This window comes from Mustela putorius, unplaced genomic scaffold, assembly GCF_011764305.1.
Source record: "Mustela putorius furo isolate JIRA1106 unplaced genomic scaffold, ASM1176430v1.1 tig00004007_pilon_pilon_pilon, whole genome shotgun sequence".
Lineage (NCBI taxonomy): Eukaryota > Metazoa > Chordata > Mammalia > Carnivora > Mustelidae > Mustela > Mustela putorius.
This window is the reverse complement of record NW_025422145.1, coordinates 10,348,439-10,375,751: the sequence shown is the minus strand read 5'-3', so window position 1 is coordinate 10,375,751 and position 27,313 is coordinate 10,348,439. Positions and strand designations below refer to the sequence as shown.

General features: G+C 39.8%; 1 protein-coding gene across 3 annotated transcripts in view; it reads left to right on the top strand.

Annotated features, from left to right (window-relative positions):
* The window catches only part of RBFOX1 (RNA binding fox-1 homolog 1), a 1,454,978-nt gene that overhangs the window by 436,306 nt on the left and 991,359 nt on the right, over positions 1-27,313 (top strand). The gene's annotated exons all lie outside the window — the stretch shown is intronic.

The following is a 27,313-nucleotide window of genomic DNA, read 5'->3' as shown; positions in this document are numbered from 1 at the left end:
ATGGTAACCCCTCATGGTCCAATAGTCCAGCCCCTAAATGTAGGGACATAGGAATCTTACTTTTGGTGAAATAGAGAAGCTGATTGCCCTTACCAGGTCAGTTAAGGACCCAGTGCCTATAGATAATGATCAGATATTGAATGAAGCTTGGAGAATCCCAATGTGTAATTATAGAGGCATGTTTTCATATTCATGTACATACTTAACATTTCAGGATAGTTTACAACTTAAATGTTCTTCCAAGCAGTTTTTGGCCTCAAGTCTTATGAAGTTCCCCTTTAATGTTGTTTATTCATAGACGGCCACACTAAGATGGTGATAAGAATTCAGCCTAGCTCCTGTCCAGAAATTTCATGAATGCTCATCACACATCTGTGATGTCTTTTTTGACTAATTTTTATACAATGCACAGGATGCTTAAATTTTTAAATTTATTTATCAATTTATCTCATAAATAATTTAAAATAGCATGATTTAAGAAAAACATTGACTTTTATTACCTACTTGAAGCTTTTTTATTGAAAGAATACTAGTAGGTTATTTTGTTTTAAATTATATTTTTTAATATTTCTACATTATAAATCTATTAAATATTCATTCTCTGACTTTTTAGAGTTGAGGTCCGTGATGATTGCTATGATAAGAAATCCCTTCCCAGATTACCCATATACTTCCAGATTATGAGAGAGTCCCAACAGCCATCAGTGATCATATTAACTAAGAAAGGATAAAGTAATTTTATGAAGAAGAATCTTAGGACAAGGACAATTTTAGAGATGGAAGAACTCTCAGATATTTCCAAATAAGGAAAACCCTATTTCAGAAAGGAAAACTATTCTTACTAAGGTTGCATAATCAGTACATGATGGATTATAGATTAGAACCCTTGTAGTCTGCACAGTGGTATTATGGCTCTGGGTCCTTCCATGTTAGTGTTGGAAGAGAAACTGATTATAGACTGTCCTAAAATAGTCTTGGAAGGGAACCTTGAGATCAAGATAATCAACCTCCTGGGGCACCTGAGTGGCTCAGTTGGGTTTGTATCTGCCTTCAGCTCAGGTCATGATGCAGGGTCTTGTGATCGAGAGCCCCACATTGGGTTCCCTGCCCAACAGGAGCCCACTTCTCCCTCTGCCCTCCACTCCCAGCTTTCTCTGTGCTCGCTCGCTCTCTCTCTTTTGCTCTATCTCAAATAAATAAATAACATCTTTACAAAAAAATTATTCAATCTCTTCATTGTATAGATTGAAGACTCTGACATTCATTCATCATACTAGTACTTATGGAGAACCTACTAAGTACCAAACACCGTTCTAAACAGGGGTGACAACAGTGACCAAGACTGCAAAATCCATTGCTTCCATCCCAATTCAAGAATCAGACCAGAATCAGAGGTGCCTGGGTGGCTCAGTCAGTTAAGCACCTGCCTTCGGCTCGGGTCACAATCCTAGGTTCCTGGGGTTGAGCCCCATGTTGGGTTTCCTGCTCTGCTCAAAGTGTGCTTCTCCCTTTGCCCCTCCCCAACTCATGTTTCCTCCCTCTCTCTCTCTCTCAAATAAATAAATAAAAGCTTTTTTTTTAAAAAAAGAATCAGACCATAACAGTTAGTTGATGATCAACAGAGAAGCACCAGGATGACAATAATGTGGGGTAATTTAATGGCACCAAAGATAGGCATAGCAAATAGTAGGTATTAGTAAGGAGTAAGGATAATGGATTTTTTTTTCTAATTGTAGCAGAAAGATACTGTAGAGTTGTAAATAGAGAAAGAATATGATAGGATTGATACTTAAAAGACTTCTTTGACAATTCTGTGGAGAATCTGTTTTAAGGGGTCTAAGGGGCAAGCAAGAAGACCAATCAGCATGCTGATCCCGTAGGTCAAGGGAGAGACGATGGTAGACATGCTAAAATGGAAGTAAGGAGACAGAGAAACAGTAGACAGATACAGGATATATGCTAAATATGAAGATGAAGGCTTGCCTCTAGACTAAGTGTGAGAAGACAGCAAAAAAGACTTCAAAGTAACCTGGATTTTTTAGCTTGATCATCTGAACGGATGAAACCAAGAAAAGTTTGCATCACGCTATGCAACCAGCATTCACGGTATTGATTTACATTTGTGTTATTAGAATAAATCTTGAGATTCACAAGCTATGCCTGACCAGAAGGTGGATGCTTATTTGCTGCTTTTCTCTTTCTCAAATTACACCTCACATAGGGCTGGATTGTGGGGTAGCGTAAATTCAGGGATCAGTGCAGGTGTGCTATGGAGGTTCACTCTGCTGCTTGCTTTCCTTTGAGTCCAGGGATAGCAGAGCTGAAAGATGGCTCAGCGGGTAAGAGCATGATCAGCGGCCCTGCATGGGACTACAGTCTTAGACAAGGGTTCTGCCTTCTTGGGTGCTGTGATCATCTTCTTTTGTAAGACTGTCTGTGAACTTCATTAACCTGCCATTGACTTCCTCTTGATACATTAATGGGGACCAACAATGTTGAGTCACAGTTTGAAAGGATGTTTGTCATCACAGTGTGACATCTCTCTGCTCCCTGACACTCTGCTGTTTATCATTCCTCTTCCTGTGCTCTCCTTCCCCGGGCTAGTCTATCCTTGGGCAGTGATCACTTCCAAGCCAATTTGGATCAATAGATTTTTTTCATTTCAAACTGAAATGAACTTAATGTTTAACAGCTGATGAAAGCTGTACTCAAAGTGTGGCACATTTTTACCCTGTGCTTTAGGTTGAGCATGCTGGAATTTTGTAGGTAGGGAAAAACATTCTCTTGGCTTTGTGTTTAAAATTCATAGTACGGTGTCTCTTCCCTACAGCCTGTAGCTTATGAATTCAGGAACCCTGGGCATTTTAACAGCTGCCTGTCATTAAGATACTTTACTGCCTGTGACTTGAAAAGATGGAAGGGCAGAAACCCCTTGGACTATATTCACCCTCATGTATGAGCATGAACAAGGTCTGCCTGAAGAAATATTTTCTTTAACCATGGCTTCTGCTTGGGAGATCATTTTTTCCCTCTCTTTGACCTTCCCTCACCACACCTTGAGCTTTGCACTTTTTATACCTCACTGTGACTCAGGGAGGACCTTTGCTGCTTTGTTTTCCTTTGTTTTCTACTTACATGCCCTGATTAGAGAGAGGCACTTGGAGGGAAATCTACAGGATTGTGTGAAAAATTCTTCCTGAGAATCAAACTGAAACATCCCCAAGGAAGTTAGAGTCTCTTTCTAAACACTCTGTAAGACAAGTTTTCTAAAATGTCACAAGGAGGGTCTTCTCTGGGAGAAAATATATCTAGGCAGGGCACCTGCATTTAAAAAAAAAATGGAAAAGAGGAAAGAAGAAAGGGGAAAAAAAAAGAAAGGCAAGGGAAGGACAATATATTAAGATCATTTGGGCATTTGAGAAATACCCCGCGCCCCCCCCCCAAAAAAAAATCAGGGCACTTTACTTTTCAGTTTAAAAGATAAAATAGAGAGTATGAAAAGCACCATATCTGTGATTTCTTATATTTGCCAGTTCTGTACATGTAAATATGTACATGAGATATTTTGCTGAGTGTTCTATCATGTGCCATCTTGCCCTGCGATCTATCTGAGACCATGTGATGTCTTGTCCGTTTCTTCATCCCTAGCTTCAGAATATGATGTGAAGGACAATGAGCCCTATTTGAAGGTGACATAAATATTATGGTACATGGGGTCCACTTTGAGGGAAAAAAGTTACTTCTCGGCCACATATATGGTGACAAGAAATTAACCTGATAACATTGAACATGTTCAAATCAAGAATGTCTAGATAGTAGCCAATCATTACTAATGGTATAAAAGAAACCTTTCCCCACTTCCTGTCTGAGAAACACCTAGAAAATATTTGTACCTAAATTATTTCTCTCTTGCGTTCTGTAGTTTATGTAAATTGATGTTCTAGGAAGTACTGTAATTTAGCATTTCATAGGATTTCATGGAAGTTTTTACATATGGGTTCAGCTATCTCATTATCGCTAATTATAAGTGACTATTCAGGACAGTTTCTTCTTAGCTTTAAATCATACTATTTCAAATGCCTTTTTTATTCACTTAATGGTGCCACATAAGATATTTGGTATATTTGAGGACCATACCCCCAATTTCACTTATTGCGTATCAACCCCATACTATGCACCTCTTGACAAGTTTCTTTACCTTTCAAGGTCTCAGTTTCCAGGGTGACTGCGTGATTTGGTCAGTTAAGCTTCAGACTTCTGATTTCAGATTGGACATGATCTCAGGATTTTGTGACCAAGCCCCATATTGGACTCTACATTGGACATGCAGCCTGCTTAAGATTCTTTCTCGCTCCCCTTGTTCTGCCTGTCTCCTACTTGCGTACATGCCAAAAATTTTTAAAAAATCCGTTTCCTCATTTTAAAAATAGAGGTAGTAATACTAATTTCTGAAAGTTTGTGTGAGAATTGAATGAGCTAGGGTACACAGTATGATGAATGATGCCAGGCACACAGAATTAGTCAATAAATGGTACCCATTGCCGATGTTCCTATAACTGAGCTCCACCCAACTTGGAATCAGTTACCTTTGCCCAGTAGCATTGTATGCACATATCTGCTTTTATAATTATTAGTTGAGTTAATTTTTTTATAGGGGATGTGGAAAAGGGTGATTGAGCATAGGTTATTCAGTTTAAACTAATGAATTTTTTTTTTTTTTTAATGGGCTGACCATCTGTCAGGGAAGTGGCAGAAGGCATTCCAATAGGACTGAGTTGAATTAAATTAGGAGATAAAAGTAATAATAATGGCTTTCCTCCAAATGAGATCTCAAAATCTGTCTGCTTTTTCCTAGCTCTTCTGTCACCACTTTGATCCAAGCTACCCACATCTGGACTCCTAACCACCTAATGGGTCTCCCTGTTTCCATTGTCTCCTAATCCAATTTTTACAGAACAATCAGAGTGATCATTTTAATATTCAGATCATGTCAGTTCACCACATCCCTTCCAACCCTCCCAACCATGAATAAAAACCATGATAAAATAAAAATGGATAATTTGGCCTGCAGTCCCAGTATCATCTGGCCTCTTGCCTTTCTCTCCAACCCATCTCTCTCCAAGCTTTCATTCCTAGGATTCTAACTACTGTTGTCTCCATGTTCTTTCCATTCTTAGAGACATGTTCTTCTATTTGCCAGGGGGTGCTGCCTGTAACCATCACTTGACAAGGTCCACTCTTACGTCAAATTTTAGCTTATGCTCTGCAGTGAGGCATTGTCTGGCCCCTCTGGTAACTGCCCCCGGCCCAAAGATCTCATTGCACTCTCTTTCTACATTACTCCGATTCCAGCTTATAATTGCAGGTTTGTTGTCGTGGTTTCTTATTAGTCACCGTTGTATCCTTAGAACTCATCATAGTGGCTTAATTGATGAAGAATGTTTCCAACTACAAGATTCTGATGTATATTACTCCAGTTTGGGCTCATACCATCCTTGCAAGAAAGGCATATGCTGGACTATCTCAGATTTTAGGTGAGGAGTCTAAAGCTCGCTCTGGTAAAGGTTTGGAAGTGGAAGCACTGAGTCTTAATCTCAGAATTCTCATGCCAAGTCCAGGGCTCTTCCGGCTCCAGTACTGCTCATTCCAGATACTCTGTGTATCATGATCTGTATACTCATTGTTTCTTCTTTGTCTAGGACGGGTCATTTTTTCATTTTTTTGTGTTCATTTTTCATGAACAAGCATTCTCACTACATGCATATCACCTACCAAACACGTTCCTGGGGCACATTCCAAGCCCTTTCTCATTGTCTGTCTCAGAATCCTACAAAGTATTGCATTAGTTTCCTAGGGCTGCCATAACAACTTGTCACAAACCAGGTAGTTAAAACTATGGAAATTTATTATCGTGCAGTTCTTGATGCAGAAAGCCCTAAATCAAGGGGTCAGCAAGGCTCTGCTCCCTCTGAAACCCATAGGGAATTTGTTCCTTGCCTTTTCCTACCTTCTGGTTCCTTGTCATCAGCCATTGGCATTGTTTGGATTATAGCTGTGCCACTACTCTCTCTGCCTCCAATGTGATGTTCTCCCTGTGCACGTTCCCAACACTTGCCTTTTTTGCGTGTGTCTGTTCAAATTTTCTGTAAGGATAGCAGTCCTATATTGGATTAGGGACCATCCTCATGACCTCCTTTAACTTGATTACATCTACAAAGGCTGTTTGTAAGTTAGCTCACATTCACAGCTAGCATGAGGTAGATGTTTAACATATTATATTTTGGGGTGAGTAGGGGGACATTATTCAACCCACATCCTTAGGGTTCCATATCCATAACAGGTACACATTCGTTGCCCTTTTCCCAAATATTGAGCCACAAGCTCTATCACATACCTCAGTTTCAGAGCCTGTAATTGGCAATGTGAAGCTCAAATACAGATTAGGATTCACAAGTCCATGCTTGGCTATTGGACCGGATAGATGGACCAGTTTTCAACCCCTAATCAAAGCTTGGTCAATAGATTCAGTTAGCTTTGGCAAAAAGTGAAGCAGGGCCCATTTTCTTTATGCAAAGTGAGCTTGGTTAGGAGAGCCAGAACTTTAAAGGGTTTGAGTCTGTGTTTTATAACTAGCCCTGCATGCAAAAGCAGAGATGTGTTCCTCCCTTGCCCTACTCTCCTGTATTTAGAATAAAGTGTCTCATACTCTTTTAAGGGGAGACAAGCCATTTTTCATTTTAATTGGGGGGGAAAAGTTAATTATGAAGTCTTCTTTCCTCCGAATAGTTCCCTAAAGTTGGATGTAGTGTCGACGTTATTTTCATTCTCTTCTCTTCTCAGGAATCATTACTAGCCCTGGTTGGTGATTTATAATCACATTCCCAACAAATTCCACTGTTGTTAATGACTACTTATTTTTCTATACAAATGGTTTTTGCTCTCCTTCCTGAGGACAATTAACTAAGAAACTGGCCATAAATTACTGATAATGATCAGTTTGTCAGAGATGATTGTCGAACGGTGCCATCTTCCATAGTAATTAGATAAAGTTTCTTTAATTGCTGATAACAGCAGACAAATTGTGGGTATTTTTTTTTTCTTTTCTTTCCTTTTTTTTTTTTGGAGGTACTCATGACATCTTCCTGGAAGTCAGGCAGAATAACACCTTTTTCCCCCCTTCTCCTGAAGGAGGGGAAATGGAAGAAACATTCATCATTTACAGGCTTCCAGAAATATAATAAATGTGACAGCTTTTCGAGGTTTCAAATAAGACGACTGATCTTTCTAAAGCAGAGATCAGAGAAAACCTTCTCTGGGACACATTTCTTTTAGGCAGGAAGCAGGGGTCCTTCCTGGTCATGTTTGATTTTTTTTTTTTTTCTGAGGATCACATCTCACATATTTGCATCTAAACCTTGGCCTTAAAATGTGACTTCTTTGAACTCTGGAAGGGAATGGTATTTAATTCACAGGGTTTCTCACAGTTAGGATGCTGATTAAACTCCAGCCTATTTTTGTACGTCAGGCTGTGGTGGCCCCTTAGCTTGGAAATGAAGAGGAGAGCTTCCACAATGCATGGAGACAGCAAAGTCTTTTTTTTTTTTTTTTTTTTTTAAAGGAAAGTCTTTTTAATCACAGGTCTTATTCCCTATTAGCTTATTGGTAAGTGCAATCAGACTATTCATTGGCGTGGAAATACCAGGACCTACTATTAATATTCTGTAAAGGATATACATATTTTACATAGTGAAGGGTGTTTTAAATTTAATCCAGTTTAATAGATCAGCTTACTGATATGCCTTGGACATTGTTAGTCTCTGGATCTTGAAATACTTTATAATCCCCTTAAATTGTATAGCTGGGTTTTTATTTGTTTGCATGTTTGTGCTTGTTTTTGTTTTTTGGAGTTTTTGTTTTTTTTCTAGATGGCAGCAACTGTCAAACAAGCTCTGGTGTCTGCAATTATCTGAGTCTTTCTGGCAGTGTAGAAAACAGTTTGGTGCTTAAAAGAACAGACATGTGGATTCCAAAGGGGGTCTTCATATCAAACAAATTGGGGAAGTATATAACATCTCTTCAAAGTTACTAGTTTTGTTATGAGAAGGGAATCTACAACCACTGCAGAATTAGAATGCATTACGTTACAGGGTATTTAGGCACCGATTTTATCAGAGTTTCTCCAGTTCCACAGAAACACACACAACACTCACACACACAAACAATTCAGATAAACTTAAGAATAAAGAAAGTTTGGGTTACGGAACTGGGCAGCACAAAATGTAAGCTTCAGTCATGGTTGAGACTCAAGCTTTAATGATGTCACGAGGACTCTGATTCTCTCTCAGATCTTGGTTTTAGGCTTCAGTGGGCTTCTAGTGTATGTGTTCTCTGAGAAGTTAGCACCTTCTGGGGAGGATACCTCAAAATCTAATTTTGGACTGTTTTTTTCTGACTGGCTTGTCTTAAGTCTCTTCCCCATGGAGTAAGGTGGTGGCAGAGAGGTGTAGAGCTCTACTTAAACTATGTAGATAAGTGTACAGTAGGATGAAGATCCTTCCCCAAAGTAAGGGATTTGGGGTAGATCAGAAAATAAAACAACCAAAGACAAGTAGAGGGACCCTCTTGTTCAGTCTATTGCAGTGAACCAAGTGCTGTTCAGTTTTTTGCTCTGCTTGCCAGTTTATATCTGCTTACCTTGAGAGGATCTGCTTTTGGGAGGATTTTTTGACATTTCCTGAATATACTCTAATAGAGGTGACAGTTTCAAGTCCACCTGAGAATTCTAATCTATACTAAATGACTCAACTGAAATATTTTTCTCATGTGCCTCCAACCTAAAACCTTTTTTTACCCCCTGCCTTGAGCCTCTCTTTCCTTCCCATACCCTACCCAACTCATCTCTGATCGTTCTTCATGATTTTTTTTTTTAAAAGGAACCCAAATAAATTTCCTCTTCCTCTGAGTTCCCTTTGAAACTTGTATTTTTCTTAAAATACCTAGAATATTTGGACTTTAATTTTAGTTTTTAAGAATCTATCTGTTTCTTGGAAACAGGATGCCATTTTGTGTTCTTTTAAATCGCTTCATCCTTGGTACCACATAGGAATTTAATTCTGGTGAATTTTTCCCGACAAGAGTATTGGAGGAAGTAAGCACCTGAGCAACTCCATTATCAGTTGGATTTAGCTGTGTTTTATTATGGGGTTGTGAACATGGGCATTAAGTGATCATTTGGAGGAGAACAGGAGGACAGTCAACTGATGTAAGAGAAGTAGGAGAAAATTGTTTCTCTTGTGGGCCCATGGGAATTTGCCTCACCTGGCCTCATTTTACATGATAATTGCTCTGAGTTATAGGAGGACAAGTTCATCCCTTGGAGATTAATACAAAGCAAGCATTCTTTTTGCATGTCTCTTTGCAACCCAGAACAAAAGCAGCTTTTCATTCATTCATCAAATTTTATAGAGCCATCTACTATGTTTTGAGGATATGTGATGACAAATATATACATGGCTCTTGCCCTCATGCTTGGGACTGGACTTCCTGGGGTCCAGTCTGGGGCTGCCTTTTGTTCTCTGTGGGATTTTAGACTAGTTACTTAACAGTCCTACACTTAAATTGTCTTATCTATAAAATGGGGGTAGATAGCTACATCATAGAGCTATTGGAAGGATTAAAGGATCCATTATTTGTATAATGTCCAGCACATAGTAAGCTTTCAACAAACAGTAACTATTACTTAGAGCTATTGGCTCATGAGGCCTACAAGCTGATGGAACAGAAATTAATCACATGATCATATTCAAAATGAAAATTTGGACGTAACTGATGTGAAGAGGATGTGCTTAGTATCATGAACACTTAAAATATGAAATTCTGTAAATCTTGCCTGGCAATGCATAATTAATCTAGCTATATATAAGATCACTCACAGATTAGAGTCCAAATGAACAGTTTGCCCATTTTTTGGGATGATGGCTGGCGAAGCAGCAGTTATGTGTGGCTTATCAGACCTGGATTTCAGTGCTACTGTGATTATCAGTGGGATTTGATCTCATATTCTGCCAAGGTGATTCTTCTCTCTCAATGCATTGACTATTTTGGAAAGAGAGTAGTTTATGGCTCAATGTCCTTTAGAATCCTATCTAATCTTTAAATGACTGGGGTATGTGTGGGGGGATTCTTTTGGACTTCAAAAGGATTTTCATCTCCTTTTCCAGTCATATCTACTTGCCAGTCAATTCATAGCGTCTATCAGTTCAGCCAGAGCTGCAACGAGGAATTTCCATGCTTTCCATTTTTGCTTGGTACTATTGATTATGCTTTAGAAATACTTTATTACTCACCGCTTCTTGTTGGGACAGTGGTGTTCATGTTATGGCCAAGCTGTTCCAATGTTTTGAAAAGGTAGAATACATTAGCTTGAGGTTGATTCCTTTGAAGATCCTACTTAAAGTTGAATCAGACCAGAGGTTAAAATGGTGAGAGTGTTTGAAGGAGGGGGCTACTTTCACGTTAAAGGAAAACTGTGCAGCTAATATCAAGGAAGCAGTCAGAGCAGTGGATATCGGTCCAGCATCTGGGGTCTGACAGATCCAGGCTGACATCACTGGGATGCTGGATTAGTGTCCTCAGTTTTCTGAAACTTAGTAAAGCCATCTGCAAAATGGATATCATAACCAACAATAGATTTTTTAAAACAATTTTTAATGGATCAAGAGATTTCAAAATGGATTTTTAGATCTACTTTTTATTGGATTTTCTCTGATGATTGAAGGGGATATTATAGGCAAAAAGATCAGAAGATTGTCTAGTATATGGTAAATGCTGATTAAATGATAGTCATTTTCGTATCCATTGATGACTATAATAAACAAGAACTCTTGGAGAATTTTGAGGTTTGAGGGATAATTTTGTAACCCTTGGTAAAGGGAAGAAGAAAGCAAATTTTTATGTTCCCTATGTCACAGAAATTTTGTTCTGTGATATGTGCACATATATGTATGTATACTTTTTTAATCTATAGTGTTTGTAGAATGCATACATATATACACACAATTATATTTAGTAATATCTATATAACAGATTGTAATATAGTAATATATAGTAATCTATATAACAGATTATAATATAGAGTATATCTAGATATATTATATATTATTAATATACTGATATTAATAACATAAAGTTTATCTAGTACTATGCTGTGATTTATGCTATATAGCTATATATATATATGTTGTCAGATAATACATATTCCTTACATCTCTTGGCATTTTCTTCCAATTAAAAATAAAGAATTATTATTATTATTATTATTTTTTAAGAAAAAGCATCAGCTACCCCCAAGTTCTGTAAGGGTTGACTTTTACTGTTATTTATTTTGACAATTCAGTGGCAGTCATAGTCAGAGCCTCAGTGTGTAATCCTGTGGAAATGTCCCTAGGTAGCAAGACGTGCCCACTGGTCATGCAAGTCAGTTCCGTTAAATAGGGAGGATTTTATCTGTCTGAATAAATATTTCCGGGGCTCCCCTCACTCTGTGGATTTGAGATGTGCACAGGCAAGAAGGGTCATCGCCATAAATCAATAGTTTTTCTGAAGCCACAGATTTAGAGCTGACAGCAGCTTTTTGGTTGAAATAAAGATTGTGACGTTCAGGCATAGGCAGCAACTGCTGGGAATAATGTGTGGAGGTGACAGGACTATTTTGTGAACGTATATCAAGTGTGGATAGGAAAAACAAGTTTTGCTCATTTGGCGGTAAGTTAACTAATTGATATCAGCAAGGAGAGAAAGACAAAGCTATTCGGTAGAATTCGATGCTGGGAATATCTATCCGTGTATGCACATACACCTCAATCTCACCACCAAAATCCGGTGTGTCCTTTAAGTCTCAGTTCAAGAAGGGCTAAGTCCTTCATATCATGTGTTACCCATCTTGATGCTGCTCACAATTTGCTGTGGAGGTAGTGAACTCCCTGAGAGCAGGGACCAGATTTATTCAATTTAGAAGCTTCAGAGTCTGGCAGACATATCAGGGACCAATTAATATGTTTTGAAAGTATGAACGGATGGATACATGGGTAGATGAATGCTGACCTTAATATAGCAATTGAATGCAAAATTAAAATTATGAAGTCCTAAAAAAGTGATTTGATTCTGGTAAAATAGAGCACAAGAAACCATTGTAGGTATGTGGTAGCTCTAGGGGTTCAAAGCATAAAATCCTCTTACTTCTTTTCTAAGAACCAACTGAGAAAGTGAGCAGCAAGATGGCAAAAGGAAATAAACAAACATCTTTCACTTGCCTAATATTTCCATGATTCTGATCATATTCATATGAAATGTCTAGAAGAGACAAATGTATGGAGACAGAAAGTAGATTAGTGTTGCCACAGGCTGGGTGTGAGTGAATGGTAGGGAGGGAGGGCACATGCTATAGGCATTTCCTTCTGGGGTTAAAAAAAGGTGTTCTAAAGTTAAATTGTGTGATAATTACACGACTCTGTGAATATACTAAAAGCTATTAAATTGTTCACTTTGAATAGGTGAGTTTTATGGTGTATGAGTCACATCTCAATGAAGCTATTATTTTTAAAAAGGCAGTAATAAGGTGTTAGCTTTTATTAATGAAATAAATGAAATACATTTTATTAGTGAAAGAAATCTAAATTAAAATGTATGACCAAATGGGTTTATTTGTACTCTTCCAATTTGTTCAGTCTTACCTATCAGTCACTGACAGAGCGAGCATCTGTACCTCCCCCCGTCTCCATTTTCTCTCTCTTTCCTGCTCCTCTGTATACTCATGAGTCTTATGGCTGAGAAGGAGGATGAGAGTATAGAAGAAGAAGAAGACTGAACTGAACATGCCCAGTTTTTCCCCCAAAGTAACTAAAGAAACCACTCCTTCTTAGGGGTGGAGGAGTGAAGAACTGGGGAGAGACCAGGAATATTTCCCTGAAAGACTTCTTTCACATGGAAACATTAGGAATTAGGGTTAAATAGGTGCCATCCTTCCTGTAACTCCCCTTCTTCATGTTTAATGATAGAATAGCAACTTTAGTGGTACCAGTTAAATACACACACAACTTGGGTTTGAGTAAGATTTTAATCTAAGGTAGGTACCCTGGGGAACAAACTGCTAGGGAAGAAGAAAGAAGATCAAAGTCCATGTCTCTATACTTTCCCACTGACCCTTTTATGCCGGATACATTTCTGTGCTAAAGAACACTCACTTTGGCTCCAAACTTTAAGAATAATCTCTACATCTCTATGATTTTTTTTACAGCCCTCAAAGAACTTTTGTAACTTACTATCTTCTCATCATAGTATCGAGAAAGAGGGGCACAATCTATCTGTCTTCTCAGGAAGTCCCGTTTATTATGATCATTCTGTCATTTCTATCAACCAATGCTTTTTTTAAAATTTGGGATTTTTAGGGATCCACTCTAAGGATCAGAGGATGTTCTCTTCATTGCATATCAGGTACGATCCATGTCTATAAAGAGCTTCTCTTGAATTAACGATCTGCCACCCAAACACTCCATGATCATAGTTATAATACTATGGTAATGGAATGCAATATGGTATGAAATAGGGGCTATGACTCAGTAATAGACAGAAGCCCATTCTTCATGTATTGAAGGATATCACCCTATCTGATGTGTGTGTGTGTGTGTGTATGTGCGTGCGTGCTCCTTGTACATGTGTGGTTGCATAGACTCTTGGGTGTACTTGCACTCACATTAGACACATTTGCCTATTCCAGATGCTTCCTTACTTAGGTATAAGCACCTACAACAGTGTCTGGTTCTTAGTAGATTCACATTACAGATTGGCATCATGAGGGCTTAGAGTCACAGATATTCAGAATATAGGAGAATTGACTCTATTAACTCAGGCATTACTGGATGAAAGGCTGCTTCTTTTTTTTTTGTCCTGGCAATATTATTCTTACTTTGAGGCATTAGAGCATTTTGAGAGTAGTGAAACTTCTCATGGCTTTCAGAATTATAATTTAAATCTTTCATCCCTCCAGAACTCAGGACATTTAATTTATCATGATTCATAAAAGACCCGTAATAAACCCTGTCTTTATTTAAACATGGGCACATTGACTTCCCTTTGTAGGAATCGGGTGCTCTTTATCTGCGTTTCTCTATCTACTTATCATGGATCCTGCATGTGTACAAAAAGCCATCTTTGTCAGTCAGGGGGAGATTTTATTAACTAAAGGTTCATTTGTTCTTCAAGTGACACTATCTCTTTGGAATTACCAGATGTTGTTCAAACTGTGCCGTCTCGCCTTTTATTCTGATGATGGCAAATGTTGAACGTGGTGAATAAATATTGGGCACTGTCCTCGGTCATCTTAAATAAATGTGATAAAATGAAAACATGTCGCCGCCGAGGTCTCATTTGTTCCCAGGAAGTCCATAGCACATTAAGGCTCGCGGACAATGAAAGGCAAATCAGCCATTCACTGGGTGTTCCATTATGAGATGTTCTTGTCACTTTCTAGATTCCATTTTAGATTAATATATAGGGAGAGATAAGATGGCATGTATTTAAATGATGACATGGTACCATCACAGAATTGTTTTGTTGTAATTGTACCATGTGGACAATTAAATATATCGCGGTGGTCGTGCCCTAGAAATTTGCATGAAAAAGAAAAAAAAAGTGGCAGAAAATTAATTAATGGGAAATTTCTTGTGACGTGGGTCCATAGGGGCTTATAATAATGCAGGTGTTGTATTTGGACCCTTCTTTCCTCCTGTGGCAAGACTGTAGACTGTCTTTTGAGGACGAGGAGGAGCTGGGGAGATTTCACTTAACTGGATGATCACAGAGCTAGATTTTGTCGTTCATTGTTGAGTCATGTATTAAATATTTATAATAGAAAAGAAGTGGGAAAGAGCAATCTGTCAAAACAGACATTTTGGAATCACCATGCCCTTCTTTTGTGGGTGATGTGTGACACCCATGAATTGCGATTAAAAATAGGATATAAAGAAGAATCTCTGCTTTCACAGTGGGGAATAGCTTATGAATGCTTTGATAATAATTGCTAATAATTATACTCAAATCGTATTACATCAAGAAATTGAGATGTGAACCACACTGGGGCACTAAGATTTCACAATAACAGCCACAATTTTTCTAATTTATTACATTGTCATCAGTCTTGTGATTTAAAATCCTTTCTCACAGTCTCCGGTAATATATGGAATTATTAAAAGTTGGTGACTGTCTGTTGTTCAGAAACGTTGAAAGAAATGAAGTGTTTCTGGGGATGTTGCCGGAGTCCTTTTGAAAGGGTAGTTAAGTATCGCTGATTAATTCCCATTCTATGTCTGATGAAATAGAGAAGGGGAAAATTTTCTCTTCTACCAAGTATTTCATTGCGAACAGCAGCCTAAGAGTTGTATAAGCATTTTCCTTATTCTGTAAAATTGATTTGGTGTGAAAAATCTCAGACGGTTCCATTTCAAGGCAATGTTTTATTTGGTGATGCAGGACAAATGTAGAGCTAAGGAGATTTGTAGGCTAATTTATTGGGCATTTTAATATTGTGTGTTCTCAACATCGGTGTGGTAAGTACCTCACTAATGCCTCCTTGGCCATGTACTGCTCATGGCATGCCCAACTCATCTTAATTAAATTCCTGCCGGCAACAACCTTCTTTCTGCTCGTGGGATACATTGCTGTCACCGTGAGACATTTTCTAGGAAAAGTGAGATATATTTTTCACAAACGGGACCCTTTCTCTCTCTTTCTTTTATGCTCCAAATATTAGTCATTTGAATTAATATTAAATTATTATGTACTGCAAATGAGCGCTTTACAAATCTTTCAAAAACATGTCTTCTGGCAGGAGGCCTGGGGACGCGTGATAGAGGTGGAGATCGTGCAGGTGTGTTGGGTTAGTGATGGGTGAAATGACTTCATGTGTCTCGTCCTCACCTCCCATTGTTGGTGTGAAGGCTGATTAAGCACCTTGCAAATTGAGAAGGAAAAGGGCCTCCTGATGCGGCTTGTGCCCCATCGCTGAGGTAATTGCAGTGTCATCTTCCCCTTCAGGAAGAGGAGGAAAGTTTGTCTAGAACTGTGTACTTTCTAAGAAACATGGCTTTCGTGATCGGGAAACGGGAGGTTTTTTGAGTTCTGTAACATGAGTCACCTGCAGTGTTGGAAGGACACTGGGAAATGAGCTGTTTCATTTAGAACTTTGTCATGACCTTCAAAAGTTTGGCCTGCAAATTGACACAGGGTTTGCAGCATTTGTCCTGGGGATGTGCAGCTGTCACGTCAATGTCTAGAAGAATTGTGCCTTATAGCCCCAAATGGCTAATTAAACAAAACAAAAGAAGACAAAAACGCCAACGCAGGGGCATTGTCATTCTTCATTCATTCAATTTTCTCTTTCCCTCTCATAGGTGAACAATAGGTTTCAATGAACAGGATGTGGTCTCCCCCAGATGTTAAATCGTCAAGCCCACTTGCTCTCATGCTATAGCGGCATTGTGAACTGTCTTGCATTTCCCCAAACACGTCCAGCTCTTCCTGAGTCAGGCACTTTCTGTTCCCTCTGCCCCATTCCTTTACGGCTTACTTCTCACTTCAATCTCTGCTCAAAAGTGCCTCTTCTCCTGGGAAAGCCTTTCCGGGAATTCCTACCCTATCCCAACTTCAACACCTTAAGACACATGAGAATTGACTTGCAGGTGACCTTATAGCAAATTCTATGTTTCTTCTACTCACATGTATGCATGTATTTGTGTGTGTGTGTGTGTGTGTGTGTGTGTATTGAGCACTTTCCATATACAAGGCATTCATCTTCCTATTGGGGACCCATCAAAGAAACGCTTGGGCAAAGCTTCATGGAGCCTACATTCTAGTGGGACACAAAGACCCTGGAAATCAGAAAGTCATTGTAGAAGGTGACCAGTGCTATGATAAAAGGAAAGAGAAAAAGGATAGGAAGGAACAGAGCAGGGTAGATTCACTTAAAATTTTAAATGAAAGGGGAGGGCAATCAGGGTGGGCCTCATTGTAAGGCCACATTTTAGCAAAGAATGGAAAAATCTGAAGGAGTGATCTCTGTGGATATTTGGAGAAAGAACATTCCAGGCAGAGCAAATAGTTAAAACAAACAAACAAAAAACCCCTAAGGTTTGAGTGTACCTCTGTGTTCAGTGAACAAGGGAGGTCAGAGAAAATAGTAGGCAGGGAATGTGTTCAGGAGATAACAAGGTTGGGGGCAAGAAGGAGGACAAGTGCCATGTCGGACTTACAGATAATTAGAGACTTTGTCTTTACTTGAGTAAAATAAAGATTTGATTTGTATTTTAAATGGATAATGTGGGCTTCTACACTGAGAATGTATTTTAAGGGCCTTAATAGAATTCATAGCCGAATAGACCATAGGCTCCAGGAGGGCTGGTTTTGCTCTTCATTGAAACCTCAGGAGCAAGCCCAGTGCTTGGCACATTGCTGTCCAATAAATATTTAATGTAAAAGAATAAAATAAGTACAGAGCACATCAAGATGATGCTAATTGGCATCGGTCCCTCAGAGGCAAGTATTGTAGACAGGCGGTGTGCAAATTTCAAGCTCAGGATCTAATTTCATCCCTCTGTTTAGACTACTTCAGTACCTCCCAACCCAAGGCTTGAGTTCAATTATCCACCTGATTGTTGCTATATGCAACTGTTCTTAATTAGTCCTGCTTTACTTTGCAATATGTGAACTTTGACATTTCTAAGAAAAAGAAATCTGATGCCAGGTTGGAAGACTTTCCTCCTTAAAATGAACATGCTTCATGTGCAAACAGATGACTAGAAAGTATCCCCGCCCTGTGGCCTACCTGGGTAATGATTCCTGGGGTAGGGGTTGTCCATGGCAAACCAGAATGTTACACTCTAGTGGGTAAATGATCCGTGTTTTAGAATTAGTATGCATGCGTTCCAAAATACATATTTACCTGGTAGTCTGTAACTGTTCAGCAGAACTGTTACAGTCTAGTAAGTAAATAACGTGTTTTTCAAAATTAGAATGTGTACCAAATATGTATTTACCCAATAGTCTGTGACAGTTCTGAAGAAACCTTCCCAGTCTTTAGTCTATCAAGCTAACTGATGGATGCAGTTTTAATGATGTTTGGACCATGGACTTGGTGTAAGAGAAGATGCGTGATTTTTAGAAGAGTGAGGGATTGCCATGTAGCACGACCAATTTTAGATGGAAATTTTAATATAGTTACAGACTCTGTTCCTCCTATTTTTTCCTTTCTCACCTCTTTTTTTCTGTTGTCGTTCCTTTCTTCTCTTCCTCCTCCTTTCCCTCCTCCTGCTCCTCCTCTTCCTCCTCCTCTTCTTTGATTTGCAAGTTTCTGGAAGACTGAATGCTAATGGCATCACGGTAAATTTTTAAATAATTTAATTCTTGGGTAACATAATATGGCTTTGTCAGTGATTCGTGTACAGACTTCTGATCACGTATAAAGACCAGTGTTCCAGTGGCTAATCCCATGGCCATAGAGAGATCCAGAAGTTGGATTCTGATAAATGATTTCCATGGGAGTATCAGTTAATGAGTATACCTCATTAGAATCTAGTTAAGCCAAGGAAAAGAGAATTGTATTTACATCAACCATCTAGATATATTGGACAGGAATGATTTTTGTAGAGTGGACTCTGAGGCCATGTCAATGTTGTGAGGCATTGAGTTTTCAGTGGGACATTATTAAATTTCCATCATAACAGATGTTCAGCCTGCTGCTGGCTGTAGGAATAGAGAATTTGACTCATAGATCAAGGTAGTTCATGGATGTACAAAATTGTACTCAAAAGCTTGTGGCTCTGGAACCAAATGACCAGGGCATTTGTCCTCTGGATTTGGACAAGTCAGGTAACTGCTTTAAAACTTGACTGCCTTATCTGTAGAATGGGTGTGACATTAGTACCCACTTCATGAGGTCCCTGTGAAGGAGTTACTATCTATAAATCATTTATGTCTCTTCAGATCACAGACTGAATATTTAATGAAGTTCATCAACAATTGTCTACCATAATCCCCAAAGATTTCAACTGCACCTTCTATCCGGGATAGAGCAGATAGTTGGGGTAAAAATGTCAGCACTGCCCAGATCTCCAAGTTGTTGGCTGGGAAATAAGTGAAGAGGCCAGGCGTGTAATTGGATGTTTCACTAATAGGTTATAAGTGGTTGTGCAAGTTTCCGAACACCTTGCATAGTCTAATAAATACCTTCAGTTGACAACTGAGAAAGCAACCATGGATCTGGAACTCCTTACTTGGAACCATGTGAAACAGTCATTTATGAAATACCCATTAGAACTCCTTGGAGGTTCATATTCTGCAAAAGTTGCCCATCCCCTTTTTTTCCCCCCTCTCTCTAATTGAGAGTGTTGCTGCAGGTTGAGTTGGCTTTGCTGGTTCATTGAAGGCCTTGTTTTTTTTTTTTTTTTTAATTTCCTTTCATGGCTGTAACTGTTTTGTAAGGCAGAGCACTGTGGAGTGAGCCTCCATAGCCCTCGCTTAGGTGTGTTCTTCTTTACGATGTACCTTCTGTGAGGCTCACTGCAGTTGTCACCTTAGGTCTGATGTCATTTGCACAACTAGGTGAGAGGATCCAGGAGGGCGTGGACTATATCCACTGATTTAACGCTCTTTCCCTAGACCCGGACACAGGAACTTACACAACAGTGACGTGCCAGAAATTGTATTCTCTTCTTTCATAATTGACTGAGTTGGTTCTTCAGAGTCCATGACACCATGCTAATTTCCAAACAGCCATCTCAGCATCCTCTGTAAGGTGTATGAGTTTTAGATCGACTGTCTGTTGACATTACTGGTTCAGAGCATTTGTTGAGTCCTTGCTAAGGGCTATGCATCAGGCACTGCTGTAAGCACTTTGCATCATTATTTCTTGGAGGGCTCAGGGGAATCCTTTTAAATCCTATCACTGCCCCATTGAAGGGGATGCAATGTGGTCTTTGGGGGAATAGACACAAATCTAAATGAAATTGTGGTGCTCATAAGGGTCCTGATCATATGTTTCAACATTTCAATGTGGCCGGAGTCCTGTATTTATATGAAGGGACTCCAGTGAAATGATTAATGGGGTTTTAACATTGAGTGAAGACTCTGCAGCTGTTTCCATCACCAAAGATGTGACCGGGCTGCAGTCAAAAAGTGAAGTTAAATTGCACTTCAATTCAGTCTTCAAAATATACCTCAAATCTTTACTCTTCTGTCTTCATGTCCACTACCTTTCATCCAGGCTACTGTGACATTCTGCTGTGATATCCTGGTAAGTAGCTTCACTATCTGTTGTGAATGAGGGTATGAACCCTCACATCATTGTGAATGAGTGATTGGAATGGGACTAAGAGGAGTGTTTTTGGGAAAGCATCATCTACACATCAATCGCATCCTATTGTTTCTTAATGATTTAATGAAAATATGTGGGGCATTTGCCTATCCTCTGTGCTGAAGAAAATGCAGAGTAAGCATCTGCTTTTGAAAGTCAAAAAGCAGAGAAAGTTAAGTATCATATGGTTTCACTTACTTGTGGAGCATAAGGCATAACATGGAGGTCACAGGGAGATGGAGAGGAGAAGTGAGTTGGGGGAAATCGGAGGGGGAGACAAACCATGAGAGACTGTGGACTTTGAGAAACAAACTGAGGGTTTTGGAGGGGAGGGGATGGGGGAGTTGTGTGAGCCTGGTGGTGGGTATTTTGGAGGGCATGTCTTGCATGGAGCACTGGGTGTGGTGCATAAACAATGAATTTTGGAATGCTGAAAAGAAGTAAAATAAAATAAAATGGGGGGAAAAAAGGCATTTGCAAAAGGGAAGGTGAAGGATGATGATAGGCAGAAAATTGCTCCTTATAGAAAACGCTAATACAAAAAGCCAGAGACCCCAAGGTGTCAAATAACTTCCTCTTTAACTTTTGCTGGAAGCCTCACCTGGCGAAAAGGGACTAGAAGGATTAGCAGCCAAAAGAGGATATTGCTCAGGATAGGGCAGATCTCGGTGTAGCGACAAACAGCTTGGTGACTTAAAAGGACAATTGTTAAAAATGTTTTGCTTCTCATGCATTCTCTAGGTCCTCTGTGGCCTGGCTGGGAGTGCTGCTCTGTTTCTCCCTCACTCGAGGTCATGGGCTCCACTTCCATTCTTCTACAATTACTGCGACAAGGAAAGGACAAGGTTAATTGCACAATGGTTCTTAAAGCTTCTGCCCCAAAGTGACATGCGTCACCTCTGTTCACATTGCATTAGCCAAAGGAAGACATTTGCCTGCACCTAAATTTAAGCAGGCAAGGCAGCACAGTCTCCCCTTCTGCCCTGAAGGAGAAGCAGACGTTTTTAGTGAACAGCAACTAAGAGCTCCTCCCACCGCATCTAGCTGTACCTGACCAGCGTCCATTCCCAGTGCAGCCAGACCAGGAGCAATGCTTTTAGGATGTGCACTAACACTGTTTTCTTTCTCGTCTCTGTGACTTTGGTGGTTAGACATCCTGATAGACATCTAATTTGATTTTTTTTTCTCAATTTTCCATTGCATTGGTCCCCAGACTGAGATGCTGTATCCCTTAATCAACAGAGGCTTTCTTTATTAATGGGCAATTAATTTTTAGTTTCAATCCATGGCCTACTTCTTTTTTGAGTATTACTTGAAACATTTCTTTGCCAAAATAATTTTTTATTTTGCTTCTTGTCGTTTTCTTTAGAAAGGGTCGCTGGCAGGTCCTCATTTTGATTCTTTTCCTACTGTCCCTGTTACTCCTTTCCCCACAGGCTAAATCAGTCTTTGTTCTATTTCTCATCTTTACTCTTCTCGGTGCACTCATCTGTATGGAAAGCGGGATCCGTGTTTGACAAGCATGCTTACCCTTTGCTTACTGTTTTAATAAAAATCTCTATCACCGTTTTTATCTACAGTAGCAGTCAAGGCACTATTTGATATCGAGAATCTAGATTTCATAGACTTTGAAATATTTTCCCTATATCTTTTTTGGCAAGTCTTTGAACATAGACTACAAAAAATTGACATGTCGGAGATGAATTTGCAGACTCGAAGTTAAGTAATGACTACCTGTCCCAGTTTAAATTGTGTTCCAGGATTGAAACATTATATTACACAGTCAAATCATTGAAATTAATGGTCAGACTGTTCTATAACTGAGTTCGTTTCCCTTGAGATTGATGTTCTATGAAATCAGCAGGCTGTCCAAATTTGCCTGCGTCGCCTTGGGTTTGGGGGATAGTTTTGCCCTGGACTTGATGATCTCAAAGCTGGACCTCAGCAGCCAAGCTGTTTTTTAAATGGGGAACAATGAGTAGTAGCATCTCCATTTTCAAGTCCCTTTCATATCTAGAGAATCTCATTTCCTTCTTTTTACCTTGTGAGGCAAGTTATTATTGTCCCAAGCATGCAGATAGGGAAAATGAGGCCCTAATGTTAGGTGTCACGCCAGAGATGATACAGCTACCAGACGGCTGAGGTCTCTTCTTGCCTGGACCTTTCTCACCATTCAGGCTTCTTAAATATCCCTCTTCATGGAGTTCTTTCTTGACTTTCCCATCCAGAGAAACGTAGTCCTTCACCTATTTCCACAGTATGAATGTTTTTTCTTATTTATATCTATATGTTTATTGCCTACCTCTATCCAGTAGAACACAAGGAGGGAAACCCTGTTTCTTTCTTTCCTTTTTTTTCTAAGATTTTATTTATTTATTTGAGAGAGAGAAAGAGAGAGAGCGTGAGGGGACGGGGGTAAGGGGTGGAGAGAGAAGGGAAGCAGACTCCCTGCTGATCAGGGAGCCTGACCGTGGGACTCGATCCCCAGACCCTGAGATCATGACCTGAGCCAAAGGCAGATACTTAAAGGGCTGAGCCACACAGGCGCCCCCAGGAGACCTTGTTTCTTTAGTGTCAACATCCAAGCACTACAGCAGCACCTGGCACTTAGTAGATGTTTAAAAATATTAATAGATGAATACATATTTACACACAACATTCTCTCTCAGGAATGGAGTTTAGATTAAGACGCCTTACTGAACTGCTCTGTGTAAAGGAATGAATTAAGCATTGAGGGCTTTATGAACAAGCCCCACTACTTAAGGTCTTTGAGAGCTCAGCTTTGCAGGTAATAGTATGTATTAGTTATCTAACACTATGTAACAAATTACTCCCAAGATGAGTATGGAGTATCTTGAAACAATAAGCATTTATCATCTCACATAGTTTCTGAGGGTCAGGAATCCGGGAGTGGCTTAGCTGGGTGGTTCTGGAGCAGGGAGCCTCCTGAGGTGGCCGTTAGAGCTGTCAGCAGGGGTAGCTGTTAAATGAAGCCAGAGGATCCACTTCCTAGCTCACTCATGTGGATGTTGGCAGACCTCAGTTCCTTCCTTGCCACATGGACCTCTCTGCATGACCACTGGAGTGTCCTGGTGACTTGACAGCTGGCTTTTTCCAGAGTGAGTGTTGAGAGAGAAAGGGGCGGGGGGGGGTGCGGTAGTGAGGACTGTGGGATTGAGGGAGGGAGGGAGAGAGAGTTCAAAATGGAAGTCATGATCTTTTATAAGCTAATCACAAAGTGACGTACCATCACTTCTGCTGTGCCACACAGACGAACCACCATCCAGTGTTGGAGAATCAGTACAAGAGTATGGATACCATGAGGTGGAAATCATGAGAAGCCGTTTTGGAGGTCGACACCATCTCTTTTGTTCAGGCTCTCAGAACACTGCAGTGGATTTGACATGCTTCTCAGAATAGCAGAAGTCTTTCCCTCCTTCCCTTTCCATCGCAGGACCCCTTTGGATGGATGGTTTGATTACCAAGACCAAGTCTTAAAATACAGTCATTAAAAACACAGATTCTGGTGTCAGCAGCCCAATTTTGAACACGGTCCCTGCCTCCTGGTGTCCATGTGACCAGGGAATATCTTTGTGCTTCTCTGACCTCAGTATTCTTTTTTGTTTTTGTTTTTAAGATTTTATTTATTTATTTGACAGAGAGAGCTCACAAGTAGGCAGAGAAGCAGGCACAGAGAGAGAGGAGGAAGCAGGCTCCCTGCTGAGCAGAGAGCCCAATGCGGAGCTCGACCCCAGGACTCTGAGATCATGACCTGAGCCAAAGGCAGAGCCTTAACCCACTGAGCCACCCAGGCGCCCTGACCTCAGTATTCTGTGCTATAAAATGGGGATACTATTAGTAGCTGCCTCACAGAGTTGCACTTAGGAAGTGTTGTCTTGTTTTGTTTGGACTGTCTCCTGCCCAATGAGTGCAGGCATGATTTGTGCTTTCCTCAGGGGTCTTTGAATGGATTGAACAGCCCTAGTCAGACCTCTGAGGTGGAATCAAGCTCAGCTTCCTTTGGTAAATTGTAAATGGGTCACATAGTGACCACATGAAGTCCAATTTTTTTGCCGTGGGGGCTCTGCCCACCATATGTGTCCATGCCGTGTGTTTTCTCTGGGTCCTTATCCTGCAGCCCTGGCACATCTGTGCAATAACCTTTACCACCCTCCCGAATCCAGAATCCTTACCTCCCTCTCCAGAGGAAACCAGAGCATCTTTTCCGAAAGTGATTGACCGGTGGCTGAATTCTACCGCAGTTTTCATAAGTTCACTTTGAGCAGATTTTTCATGTCTTCCCTATTTATATCTTTTCAAATCCAATCTCCTTCAATCAATTTTAATCTTCTAATGTGTTTGCTATAAGTACTGTACAATTCACTTGTCCTCAATAATAAAATTCATTTTGGTTCAGCCTCCCGGTAATTTGTTTGAGAAGAAGTCGTTAGGAAACCCTTGCATTCTCTTCTGATTTAGAGGACGACCTTCAGTATTGATAGCATTTTGTTGTCATGCACTTGAAGCATTCTTTCATGACTGACAGAGCTGTTTAAATAATGGACCGCGGAGCCATGTGCTTCAATGAAATCTGACTACTCTAATTCCGTCATATATTAGGAAACTTCAAGTGTTCTACAAGGACACAGTTTCGTTGACCATGGATTTATTTTTTCAGTTTGTACAAATTGTCTCCACTGTGTGTTGGACCCCCTTCACTGTAAAATACACTTTCCTTCTGCGAATGAGTGTTTTTATTGCTTTACCTCTCAGTGCACTCCGTATAAGCAAAGCCTTGTACTTTAGGCCTTTCCTGGAACACATCAAAACAGATAAAATGGAATATTTTCTATACAAAAGATAGAGATGTAGGGCATTATTGATTAAGTTTACACTCAAGGCTAAAAAAGTGTAGAGTTTACTATGGAAGATATATATATATATATATATATATATATATATATATATATTTCTCAAAATATGTGTATAAACACACACATAAATATGTATGTATAATTTATACATGTATCTTAAATGGGAGAAGTAAACATTGAAAGCATGTTTTATTGTTAATCTTATTTATCTCTAGCTTTTTAAGCAGCACATGAAGACAAAACACCTTTTTATTTAGACTTGGCTAAAAATTATCAGTCATATGTAGATATTATGCAGTATCTGCCAACTTCCTACTCAGGAAAAGTTAAAGCAGATGGCAGGATTTATGTGCCATGTGGCATTTGTTTAAGTGTGGCAATAGCTAATATTTTTTTCTTTGATTATTCTAACTATTTTACGTTTAAGACTCAATTAGCCTTGAACTACCGTCCTTGATGGTCGCTTTGGTTAAGAGTGAGATGGGGAGAAGGAAGAGGTTTTGAATAGTTGATGCTAATCTTCCAGGACCGCTGATTACATGACTGCTGTAGCTCCATATTCAGGGGCACTGGGCACCCCATTCACAGAATAATGTTATTGTATTTTAAATATAGACTCCCCTAGGAATCGTTAAGGAGCAGGTTCTGTTCAGATCACTGTGTGCTTTCGATTGGCCTTTATACTACAAAAGACTGGAATTCACATTTGTGAGTCTGTGGGACCCCAGGGAAGACATCTTGGAGTCAACATCATCTCAGGCATGTAGCGCATAATTTGTTTTGATAACTGCAAACAAAAGGGGTCTTTTCCCACAAGGCTTCTTCAGAGATTGTCAGAGGCTCTTCCCCTTCGTAATAGGAGCTGTTCTGAGGACCCCGAGACCCTGGGCAGGACTGGAGGGCAAAAAGACAGAGGGAGGATGCCCTGCGAGAGATTCTGTGGGTGGGAGGGGGGCAGCCTTCTAGAGAAAATGAGCATTCTAACCCTGATAGCCATTCCTATCAGGAAGCGATATCATGCAGCCATGACCTATGGCCTAGTCCTAGTGCTCTGAGTGCTTTTTATACTGTGTATCTTTCCAGTGCATTTTCTTTTCTTTTTTTTTTTTTTAATTTTATTTATTTATTTGACAGAGAGAAATCACAAGTAGACAGAGAGGCAGGCAGAGAGAGAGAGGGAAGCAGGCTCCCTGCTGAACAGAGAGCCCGATGCGGGACTCGATCCCAGGACCCTGAGATCATGACCTGAGCTGAAGGCAGCGGCTTAACCCACTGAGCCACCCAGGGGTCCCATCCAGTGCATTTTCATTCCTGACTTGAGTTTTTATGCTTTAATGTAGTAAGAGGAAGAGGGTATGTGTGTGTTGACGTGGTGGGGGAGGGAGGGAGGTTTTGATTGAGAAAATCAAGGACCTATTGCTTGCCAATTCTCTAAGAATTCTTACCGATCATCTGCTCATTATGGAGAATCTTGGGGTTCTCCTAAGCCTCCTGGAGGCTTGCCTCATTAAATTGATTGAATAGGGGGAAAGGCCTTGTCAGGAAATATTTATACACAGATGAAGGAGGAAGGCACCTATGGAGTGCTGGACCCGTTGCAGGAGTTCATTAAGGATTCCTCGAATGAATTTACAAAATAGGATATGTCAAAAAATTTAGTCATTATTATGACAGGTTTGATTGAGGAGGATTTTTCTTTTCTCAGTTTTCACGAATTTTGGTAATGTTTGATTAACCGCTTTTATTATGATTCTAGGTTATTGCAATTTTATATACAAATAACACAAGTCTACCCCTCACCCCTGTTAACAATTTGGTGATAGCCTTGCACATCTTTTTATGGATTTACATTGCATGTACAAGTATATTTCACTCAAATATACATGAAATGGTACAGAGTGTATTTTCCTTCAAATGCATAGGTAGCAGGTGTCCTGGGCCCTTTGTTTGTTAGTCTATAAATATCTGTTGCATACTTTCCAATATCTTGCATCGTGTCACATAGTGGAGGCTTAATATCATTTATTTAACCATTTTG